Genomic DNA, 10400 nt, shown 5'->3' with positions numbered 1-10400 from the left:
TGCCAGCCATTTTCGTCATTCTTTTCTTACAGTACGTTGCACAATTTATACAAGGCTTTATTTGAAATGACTTTTTCAGTGCAGCTTTTACCATTCTTAACATGGCATAACTATTTTTTTTATAAGATGTCGATATCAGCTTCCGAAAACAACATTTTCGCACATTTTTAATAAATCACTATGACACTGTGATAGTTCTCATACGCTAGCTCATCGTGCAATATTTTCTTCAGAAAAGTTATTGCTAATAAAGCAGCAGAAACATGATCTGATAAACCACCTATAATAAAAACGGGAAAGTTATTCCTGTTACTTGTGTCCTGGTCTGCCTTGCAGTGTAACCTGAGAGCCGAACATGACATAACTGTAAGTTATCTATTTTTTAAGTTTTGTTTCTCTTGTATGTATGTATGCTTGATTGTGGTGATTGTCATCCTGCGTCATCATCACACCATCAGTATGTATGTAGAGATATAAAATTACGGGGAATGAAGGTGCCGGTCATGCTGCACTTTAATGCTTCTAATTGAGTGTGTATATTTATCTTCTCTGGTGTCAAAAAGAATAAGCTAAGTCTAAGCATAATTAGTATTATTAGACCGCACATAGTCTACATCCACGACGTTCCATTTCCGGGATGCTCTGGTGCTGCCGGAAATTCCGCCGGACCATGCTCGCCAGGATGTCCGTTACCTTCTGCTTTCTTTGTGTTGGAATTTTAAACTCCGGTGGATTTATGAGGACTATGGTTAACTGCTCCTCAGATCTCTGCAGGGTAAATCCAGACAGCTAGCTAGACTATCTGTCCAATCTGAGTTTATTGTTGCACGACTAAAACAACTTTTGAACGTACACATTCCACCAAAACAAGTTCCTTCCCGAGGCTATTTTGCAGAGGCACTGTGGCTCTGTCCGTCGCTTACCTGGTTAAATTGCACAGGGCTTCAGAGGAATTGGCAACAGACAGGGTTTGTTCGAGTTGTGATCTGAGGAAACGATAAACATTGTCAACTCAGTTACATTGTGTAAAAGAACTTTACCTACACAAACTCAGCACCGGACAAATCAGTAATTCACCTATCTATCGACTGCAGCACAAATTAGGTCCTCTGTGGAAAGATTAATATTCATGTATCAGATATTGTACCTTCAGAATGCAATCTTGTTGTCAAAGTTTAAATGTCTGGTAATTTACAGACTTACCATCCAACGGGGTCTCCTTGCACTGGAGACAAGCGCATAATTGTTAGTAAAGTTGCAAAAGCTACTTAAAGTTAAAATACCTTAATGTCTTAACAAAGTTAATGTGCCAAACTTGCGTCTTGTAAATTGTTAACCAATATTGTATTATCCATGTCATACACCCATAGAAATGAACTCACCATTAAGGAATCTGGAACCGAGCAACCTGTTTGAGGGAAAATTGAAATGAAGGAATAGCGTCAATACAGCTATTATCACAGTATTGGTAATCAGCTTTTCTGAAAAGGTTTGTTAGCAGAGCATTTTGCCACGTACGTGTGAATGTCTCCTTGAACGACTTTATGCTTGATCTCACACCCTGTGAAAGCTGCAGTGGCAGGGATTCCGAACTTTGCAGAAGACTAGTGAGTCTGAAGGAAGAAAACAGAAATCATTGTGACTTTTCTGGAGCCAAAGTTTGACACCATCATGCAAACTCAAAATGTCTAGCTGTGGACTTCAAAAATATCAACTCTTACATAGCTGCGCAGGATGCACAGCTGATGTTACTGGGGATCACCACCCAGCTGCCAGGATGGAGGCTCGCCATCACAGGAGCCAAATTGACCTGGAACCACCGCTCAAAGTCTTCAGGCTAAAATTCTTCAAATTCAGGGTCATCAAGGTCAGGTTCAAGATGGTGTCTCGTTCACCTGCATTTCTGATGAGGGTGATGTTTTTCTCGAAATAAAAGGATTCACATTTCATTTTGGGAGGACATTTTACATTTCCAAATTCATTGTAGAAATGAGGGCAAGCTTGGTGACATGTCTTTGTACTTCGGTAAAAAGATTTCTTCCAATTGTATATCAGTAGTGTATAAAGTTAACGAGAACAAATGTATACACTCTATGACCAATTAAGTCAACCGGACTTAATAAATGTTAGCGTCCTCCCCCTGTTCGGTTTTCAGCCACAGGAGGACACCAGTGTGCAACAGTCTGTGTTTGTGAACATTTTAGTGACAACGAGAATGTTAGTGACAATGTCAAGATTTTTCACCTTGTATATATTTAGAATGGCTCCCATAGCAGATTTCCCACAAGATTTGGTGTTTATTGTTTATGGCACCATTTGAATTCACATCTATTTAAGGATATGCAACAAAGTGGATTTACAGCAGATGAAGTATCACTGCTGTGAGCTGAACTGGTTTAACAATGCACCGTCTAACTAGATTGAATCTCATCCACAGGAACCACAGGCAGCTCAATGCCAACCCTGACCACTACAGGGACAACAACAAAAGGTGAGCAACAACAACTGGCTTCTAATTTAAGTTCACCCACTGTAAATAAATGATGTGGCATTGCTTTAACTGACATTTATTTGCTTAATCTTTGCTTTACATATTTTCAACGGATGAGAACACAATTCTGCTATGTGATAGATGTAATCACAGTATAAATTAAAGCTTTTGATTTCTAGCTGATACCACTAGTGGGGTAGCAGAGCTTGCAAAACACCCTACATCCATATTCCTGACTGCACTGCTGGCAACTGTGCTGCAAATACTACAACAACCAGCCTAAATACAGTGTGACTTCTAATCAAACTAATCGATCAATTCTAATCAAAACACTAATCAATTTTTCAGTAAAGCTTACATCTTGAGAGTTACTAATATTGATAGTTATTTATCCATGCCTAGAGAAAATTGCTTGATTGCAACTGCTTAACTACCACATAACTATCTCGTCATGTTGTAAACATGTTTGTTTGTTTTATTTGGATCCCCATTAGCTTAAGCATAAGCTAAAAGCTATTCTTCTTGGGGTGCTACAATCTATCATGTGACAATACAATTTACACATCACATTACACACCATACGCACAAGACATTACTTCATATTACACAACATTTAAAAAATACAAATCTTATTTTACATTTAACGCAATTAATCACACACAACAAATAAATAAAAAAAAATCTAAAAAAAAGTGTTTTGGTGATCTGAATTATACTATTTATACTTAAATAATTTTAAATGAAGCACTGCTAATTCTAACATTTACTTTCAATTAATATGTCAAGTTAAAAAGAAAGAAAAATCAACTTCTTAAATTGACTGCATTATATATGATTATACTTTAAACGGCACTGCTATTGCTGAAATAAATAAATGCATACAGATAAATACTGGACATTTGTGTTTCAGTCTCTTGGAGCCGATGGTATATCTCAATATATCTGACCTGATTTTTTATGGATTTGACCTACAACAATCAAATCCAACACTACTTTTGAATAGTCTCCAAAGAGTGTGCATTGAAAAAGAAGACAGTGTGCATTGTCACTTTGGACACTAGTGACAATGTTTTTTTAGTCTGATCAAAAGGCAACACATCATCATTCATTTTTTTAATCCTGACCTTTTTGTTGAAAACAAACTACACATCTCCAAAGCTATGATACGTGTGTATTCCATATTTATGAAGCCCATTTTTTGTCTGTAAGGCATTTATAAGGTTTGAAAGAAATATGGATATACTACAACTGTTTGCATAATGTCTTTATTTTGTAAGTAAGTACAGAGTGAAAAAAGTAGCTTACATCTGAGAGACTTAAAGTTAGACTTAAAAAGGGTCATATTTTGACATATTTTCTATTTAACATTACATTTACTAGGGATGTAACAATAAAAACAAATATTGAGTTCATACAATTTTTGTGTTTATGATCCACTTGTGTTTTTGACACCACTGTGCTATAGTGCCCTACACTTGTATTCACTTTAAGTAACAAAATATATTTCACTTCTAAACAGCATTTGTAACAAATGTAACATTTTGAACCTTAGTTAGAATAACAGCGCACTCATGAGATACAGTCCAAAAATTGTATTTTGTAGTATTCAATGCTATGTGCATTTTGGGTACTGTTATAATTATTTATCAAGAGACAGAATCACTGATCAAATCAAAGTTCGTTAACTTGCAAGTAGAGTCAAATTTTACAGCACTTCACAGCATAAGCACAGAAAAATGACTGACGAAAGCCTTCTACAGCAGCTTTCTATGAGTGAAAATGAAGTCATAATATGAAATGATGTTGTTGTCTCCCGCAAGGTCAGGAAGTGGCTCCCAAGATTTTTCTCGTGAGAATGTCAGCAGTATTTTGGCTAGTTGTTATGCAAACAGTTTAATACTAACAGAGAGAAGAAGAGTATCAGTTTTTTCTATCTATAACAGGGAAGCAAAAGTAGCCACACTGTGCATGTTCCTTCCAGTTCTTCCACTCTACTTTGCAGTAGAAAAGAGAGACACAGGAAAGGCAACAAGTCAGAGAGGAGGACACAATGTTTGTTACTCCCCTAATATTAGCAAATTTAGAAATGAATACCCTGTTTCATACCAGGTAATAGTTAATTTGCGGAACAACACCTTTTGTATTTCCTTTACATCATCTACTGTTGTAATTCCAAATGAATCCTGCAGTCCATCCTCTCTTAGGTGTACATTGAAAGGTACATCCACTGCAAATTAAAAAGGGTTAGATTATTCTTGCGCTTCAATGTATGTGTAGTACTGGTTAAAAACAGGATTATTTTATCACAGAAAACTAATAATGTAGTACAAGAATACCATAATTCCTAGAACATCACCTTCAACACAATAAGGGGATTGTATTTGAAACAAAGACTTTTTTGCATCAGTACCATTAGCCTACCAATAAGACATGTTCCTCCCTCTGTTTCAGATCAACCGCTGTGCAGGCTGTGATTGGTTAAAAACTTAAATTACCAACACGTTTTAAGAATGTGTCCTAGTGTACACATCTAAAGAACTTTTATTACCTCTGATTCATGAAGAGTCATGTTCGTCCCGTCAGACAACTGGCTGAAGATTTCTATTGAGAAAGACACAAATTCTTATTACTTCAGAAACTATGAAGGCAAGGAGTGGGAGTTAGACATGTCTGTCATTTGCCATCACAGAAGTTAATATTGTCCCCGACATCCGCATAACCACACTACGCGGAACAAATAGGCAATGTTTTCCTCTGAAGTAGAACAGTACACAGTAAGTCAGTAGTAAACAGTTGAGTTGCTTTGGGGGCCTTCTGTAAGTGATTTTGGGGTACAATCGGCACGTTTTGAACAGGCAGTGCATTAGTCAATCAATGTTAACGTGCAGCTGTTTAGCAGGTATAATGTTTGCCATGTTCAGCATCTTAGTGTAGTGTGATAGCTTGCTAACATTTGCCAATTAGCACTGCACAAATGAATAAAAAGAGGATGTGAAAAGTAATTACAATTAATCCTGCGGGGAATATGAATGTATATACCGCATTTCATGGCAAACCATCCAAAGGTTTTTGAGAAATTTTACTTTAAACCACAAATGTGAACCTCATGGTGGCACTGGATTGACAGACATTCATTTCATGTTTTGTCAATGGAATGACTAAATGAATGAATAAATAAGATATGTCTGGGAATGTTTGGGTGTCAAACTGGCTTTATTATGACAATATTTAGTGGCATTTTCACATGACTTTTCTTTTGCTACATCTTATCACTAATTAATGTAGCACAATAATAATGGAAACACTTCCAGCTGCTGTGTTAGCTTCTCCTCACTAATCTACATCCAGATCCTCACAGTCTTGTACATTAACATATTCTGTTCTCTGCAGGGGTCTCATTTATAAAACTGTGCGTAGGATCCTTACTATAAGTGTACGTACGCCCAAAAGCCCAAAATGACGAACGCCAAAAAAAGTCTGATTTATAAAACCGTGTGTACGCACACCTGTAAGCAAAGTTCCCTTTATAAATCAGAGATTACCTACAAGTGTGCGTACTTGAATCCGCCTCTTATCCCGCCCTGTACACGCCCATTTTTAACCATAAATAGTCAATGCAAAGCACCTCGTGAATGCTGATCAGTATATGAATGACACTGGTAGTTGTTAGACCGAATCATGATGACTGGCGGAGAAAAAGCAAAAAACTTCTCAGACGTTCAGAAATTGCTGCAAATTGAATTATAATTTCGGCCTGTTCTTGCACAGTGTAGGGAAACCTGATCTATATATTATATCCAAACAAGCAAGTTGAAGATTATATATATATAATATCTATTTTAAAAAAACACTTAGCTGTCTGACATTTCCCTCTGGAAACAGCCAGTTTTCCCCAGAGTGGCGAGGACCTGTATTTGGACCGGGATGGCACGGTTCCGGCGCGTTGCCCTACTGGACCCAATTCAATACATAGATCCAAGAGCTCAGCTTTAGGGAATCTAAATCGGCATATTAGCCAGTCATCGTCATGGTCCCTGAAGTCTCTTTCTCTCCTGATTCTTCCATTAGCGTCGTCCTCCTGCAGTCCCAGCAGTGCCATCATGCAGCATTACGCATGGGTTCACCACAGTATTTGTTTACAACAATTTGTGATTGTTAACACCTTGCCAACACAGCATCAACTAGTGGTATCCCCACCCCGAGATACAATTTGAAGACGAAAGAAAGTCTAATAGGCAAACACACTTTTCTTCAAGCAGGTTTTGTCACGAACAGCATTAAAGTTAGGACCGATAAGTGTAACGATTGCGCGAGAGCTTAACGGTTGTATTTCTAGACTTTGACATTTGATGATATATGCACAGTTTTAAAGACATATTTAGTTATTTACACTGTGTTCTGCAATTATCTAATGCAAGGGTATTTGATGCTATCCTGTATTCCATGCAGTCGGGCTATCCCCTCCTCCTGCGCTCCATAGCGGACAACGTGACGGCGAGACAGCGCCAATTAAACATTAAGAACACATTTTTATTAAAGATTTGAGTTGGATTTTACAATGTGTTTATGGAACAAGTATCACTAAGTACAAGCGCAAATAACACTGCTGGATTTAATCTTCATGGTAACGTGGATGATAGAGTGAAAAAATGTGCGTGAGGCATATCAATACTTGAAAATATTACGAGTAATCGTTTTTCCCCCATTTAGTTTCTGCAGTCTGACTTCAGTTCACCACCTCACCATCTGCGTCTTAAATTCCTATTTTGTCTCCAAAATGTGTGAACGCATGGGTCAGAGTTTGTGTGGAGGACTGCACATTCTCCCATCAAGTTTGTTTTTTATAAATCACAACCTTTGCGTGGGAAGTGGCGTACGCACATTTTCAGCCCCGTTTTGTGCGTACGCCACGTTTATAAACGAGACCCCTGGTCTTTACCTTCCCACTAGCAGCTCCCGTTAAGTAGTCTGATCTATCACCTGAGTTAATCACCTCACTACCCAGCTGCGCCTCATCACCAATTAGCCTGAGTAGGTAGGTAGGTAGGTATCGGACAGTCCACACTTAGTTTTACCCAGATCATGTAGGCTATGTGAACTGCCTTTTCGGTTTGTGTGCCTGATCTGACTATGTTTCTGTTGCTGATAAACCTGCCTAAATATATAGAAAAACATAAACCAAAACTAACAAAGTCCTGAAATAGTTTCCTTTTAAAAGGTCCTATGACATGCTGCTTTTTGGATGCTTTTATATAGGCCTTAGTATACCCCTAATACTGTATCTGAAGTCTCTTTTATATAGGCCTTAGTGGTCCCCTAATACTGTATCTGAAGTCTCTTTTATATAGGCCTTAGTGGTCCCCTAATACTGTATCTGAAGTCTCTTTTATATAGGCCTTAGTGGTCCCCTAATACTGTATCTGAAGTCTCTTTTATATAGACCTTAGTGGTCCCCTAATACTGTATCTGAAGTCTCTTTTATATAGGCCTTAGTGGTCCCCTAATACTGTATCTGAAGTCTCTTTCCCGAAATTCAGCCTTGGTGCAGAATTACAGCCACTACGAGCCGGTCCCACAATAAGCTTTCCTTAGGGACGTGCCATTTCTGTGTATGTAGCTTTAAATGCTAATGATTTGTTTATATATATATATATATATATATATATATATATATATATATATATATATATATATATATTTTTTTTTTACTATTTTCTACTGTCATCAGCTGCCTAAATTTACTTACGGTTCATGCAGTCAAAGCGAAGCATTAGACTGATGAAGCTCTCCAGCGTTATTTGTCCAGAGGAGGCACCGTAGCGCAGAGCCATCAGATTCAGCATGTCATCTCTGATCCTCTTTCCTGAACAACATACGTATATGGGACAAAAGTTTAAGTATGATTTATATTAGGGCTGAAACTAATTTGCTGATTATTTTTCAATTTGTTAAGACATGACACTGACACTGTCACTGGCCTACTGGGACACGTGAATAGAACCATAATTAGTGTGATTAGTAACACCTGTGTTTGCATTTGAACGATTTAAAAGTGGCTGGAATCTGTTTAAGTAAATAAATGTTCATCATCAATGTCAGTTAAACACAAAGCAGGTGATTAACATTACACAATTGAACTACAGCTCAGTATTTTTTATAGTTGACAGACAAGCCTGGTGTACTATTATTACTCCTGACCTGAGGAATTAAAGTTGGGGAGTATAGCCAATAAAACACTCGCCAAACTTTACTAAACATTCCTTTAGAATTTTCTGCTACATGCTTATTCTGGCCTAGCGCAGCAAAATCTGCAAACATAGTGCCAGTAGGACCAAATGCGTTTCATTCATTGTAGGCCTAAGACTAAAACCCCTGTGTATGATCATTGCTGTCACGCAACACCCTTGTATAAATATAGAAGCCACAAATGCATGTCAGCATCAAACACAAACATATTCAACCATTGTTTGGAAATACATCAGTCTTATGCTGTCAATGGTCTGGCACTCTGCAAATCCCAGCAATATGTACAAGGTCTTGCAACATTTTTAATGATTTTCTGCAAACAATTATCAAACTGGAATAAATGCTTTCTGATTATACAAATGTTTGCATAATGAGCTTAAGAAACACTTACAAGACAAGTCAAATACAAATCAGGCTTCAATCTCCGAAAATAAATATTGTTCATCATTGTAACAATAGTGGAAAGGAGTTTGTTTCCCTAGCACTTGTCATGTCAAACAGTGATTGCACCTAGGCTATGTATCACTCCGATTAACCATTATTAATTAAAGTTATTGAACTAATTCAAATCTAATATGTAAATATAACTTTTAGGTGTTTTTCTCGATAGTGCTACATGGCATGGTGGGAAGCATTAAAGTAAAGGCCACCTGTGGGCAGCAGAAACACACTGTGAACACATTACTGGCAAATTACTATCACCTTGTTAGCAAACAGTTGCCGACACATTGAGTGGATACGGAGAAGTTATTTGGAATTGTGTTTCTGGCCACCTGGTCAAATATTTAACCCGTTTTAGCTCTGTTTTGGTCTCCACCAATTCCGGCCGAAAATATCTGGCTCTTTAGCTGCTAAATGCTCCACTATGTTAACCAGCTAGTCGCTAACTTTGCCTGTCTGCTCTTTAATGCTGAGCTTGTGGTGTAAATTGGGTTTATTTGAAATGTTTTTCTAAAAGCAGCCGCCTACTGTGATGATGTTGTATACAATACGACTTGTATGAGGGTAGTGAGACTGAACCCAAACGTTAAGATTGCAGGCTGTTAAGCAAAAACAATGAGCCCCCCTGCCAGAAATGTCTGGCACATTTGCACATTATTACTCAAACAACTGTCAAGCAAATCATCTCTCGGTTTGGCTGTGACTTTAATACTATTGGTAGTAATGATGTTGAGCTGTTAATGCAGTCTTTTAACAACCTCTGCTCTTCTGTGTTGGACGAAGTGGCTCCTTTAAAGATAAAATCTAAGCCCATTTGTAATGCCTCGCCTTGGATGATGGACGATGTGCGTTGTCTAAGGAGGAGGTGCCGCATGACTGAACATCTGTGGAAATCCACTGGGCTTGAAGCACACCGTCTGTTTCTTAAGGAACTTATGCAGGACTTTAATAATTTAGTCAAGAAATCCAGGTCTGCCTATTTTTCTAATTTAATCTCTTCTTCCAAGAGAAACCCCAAGGTTTTATTTGATACCATAAATAATATTGTCTCTCCTCCTGCCATTATTACCAGAGTATCAATAATTATCAACAAAATAATTTAACAACACTGGTAGACACACAGGTACTCAGTGATGCCAATATTGCCTACAATGAGATTTATTTTGATAAGCGATGAATCTGACTAGTAATTTCTTTGCTGAACACACACAAGTGTTTTCCC

Source organism: Sander vitreus, chromosome 20 (assembly GCF_031162955.1).
Source record: "Sander vitreus isolate 19-12246 chromosome 20, sanVit1, whole genome shotgun sequence".
Taxonomy (NCBI): domain Eukaryota; kingdom Metazoa; phylum Chordata; class Actinopteri; order Perciformes; family Percidae; genus Sander; species Sander vitreus.
Note: the sequence above shows the minus strand (reverse complement) of the source record.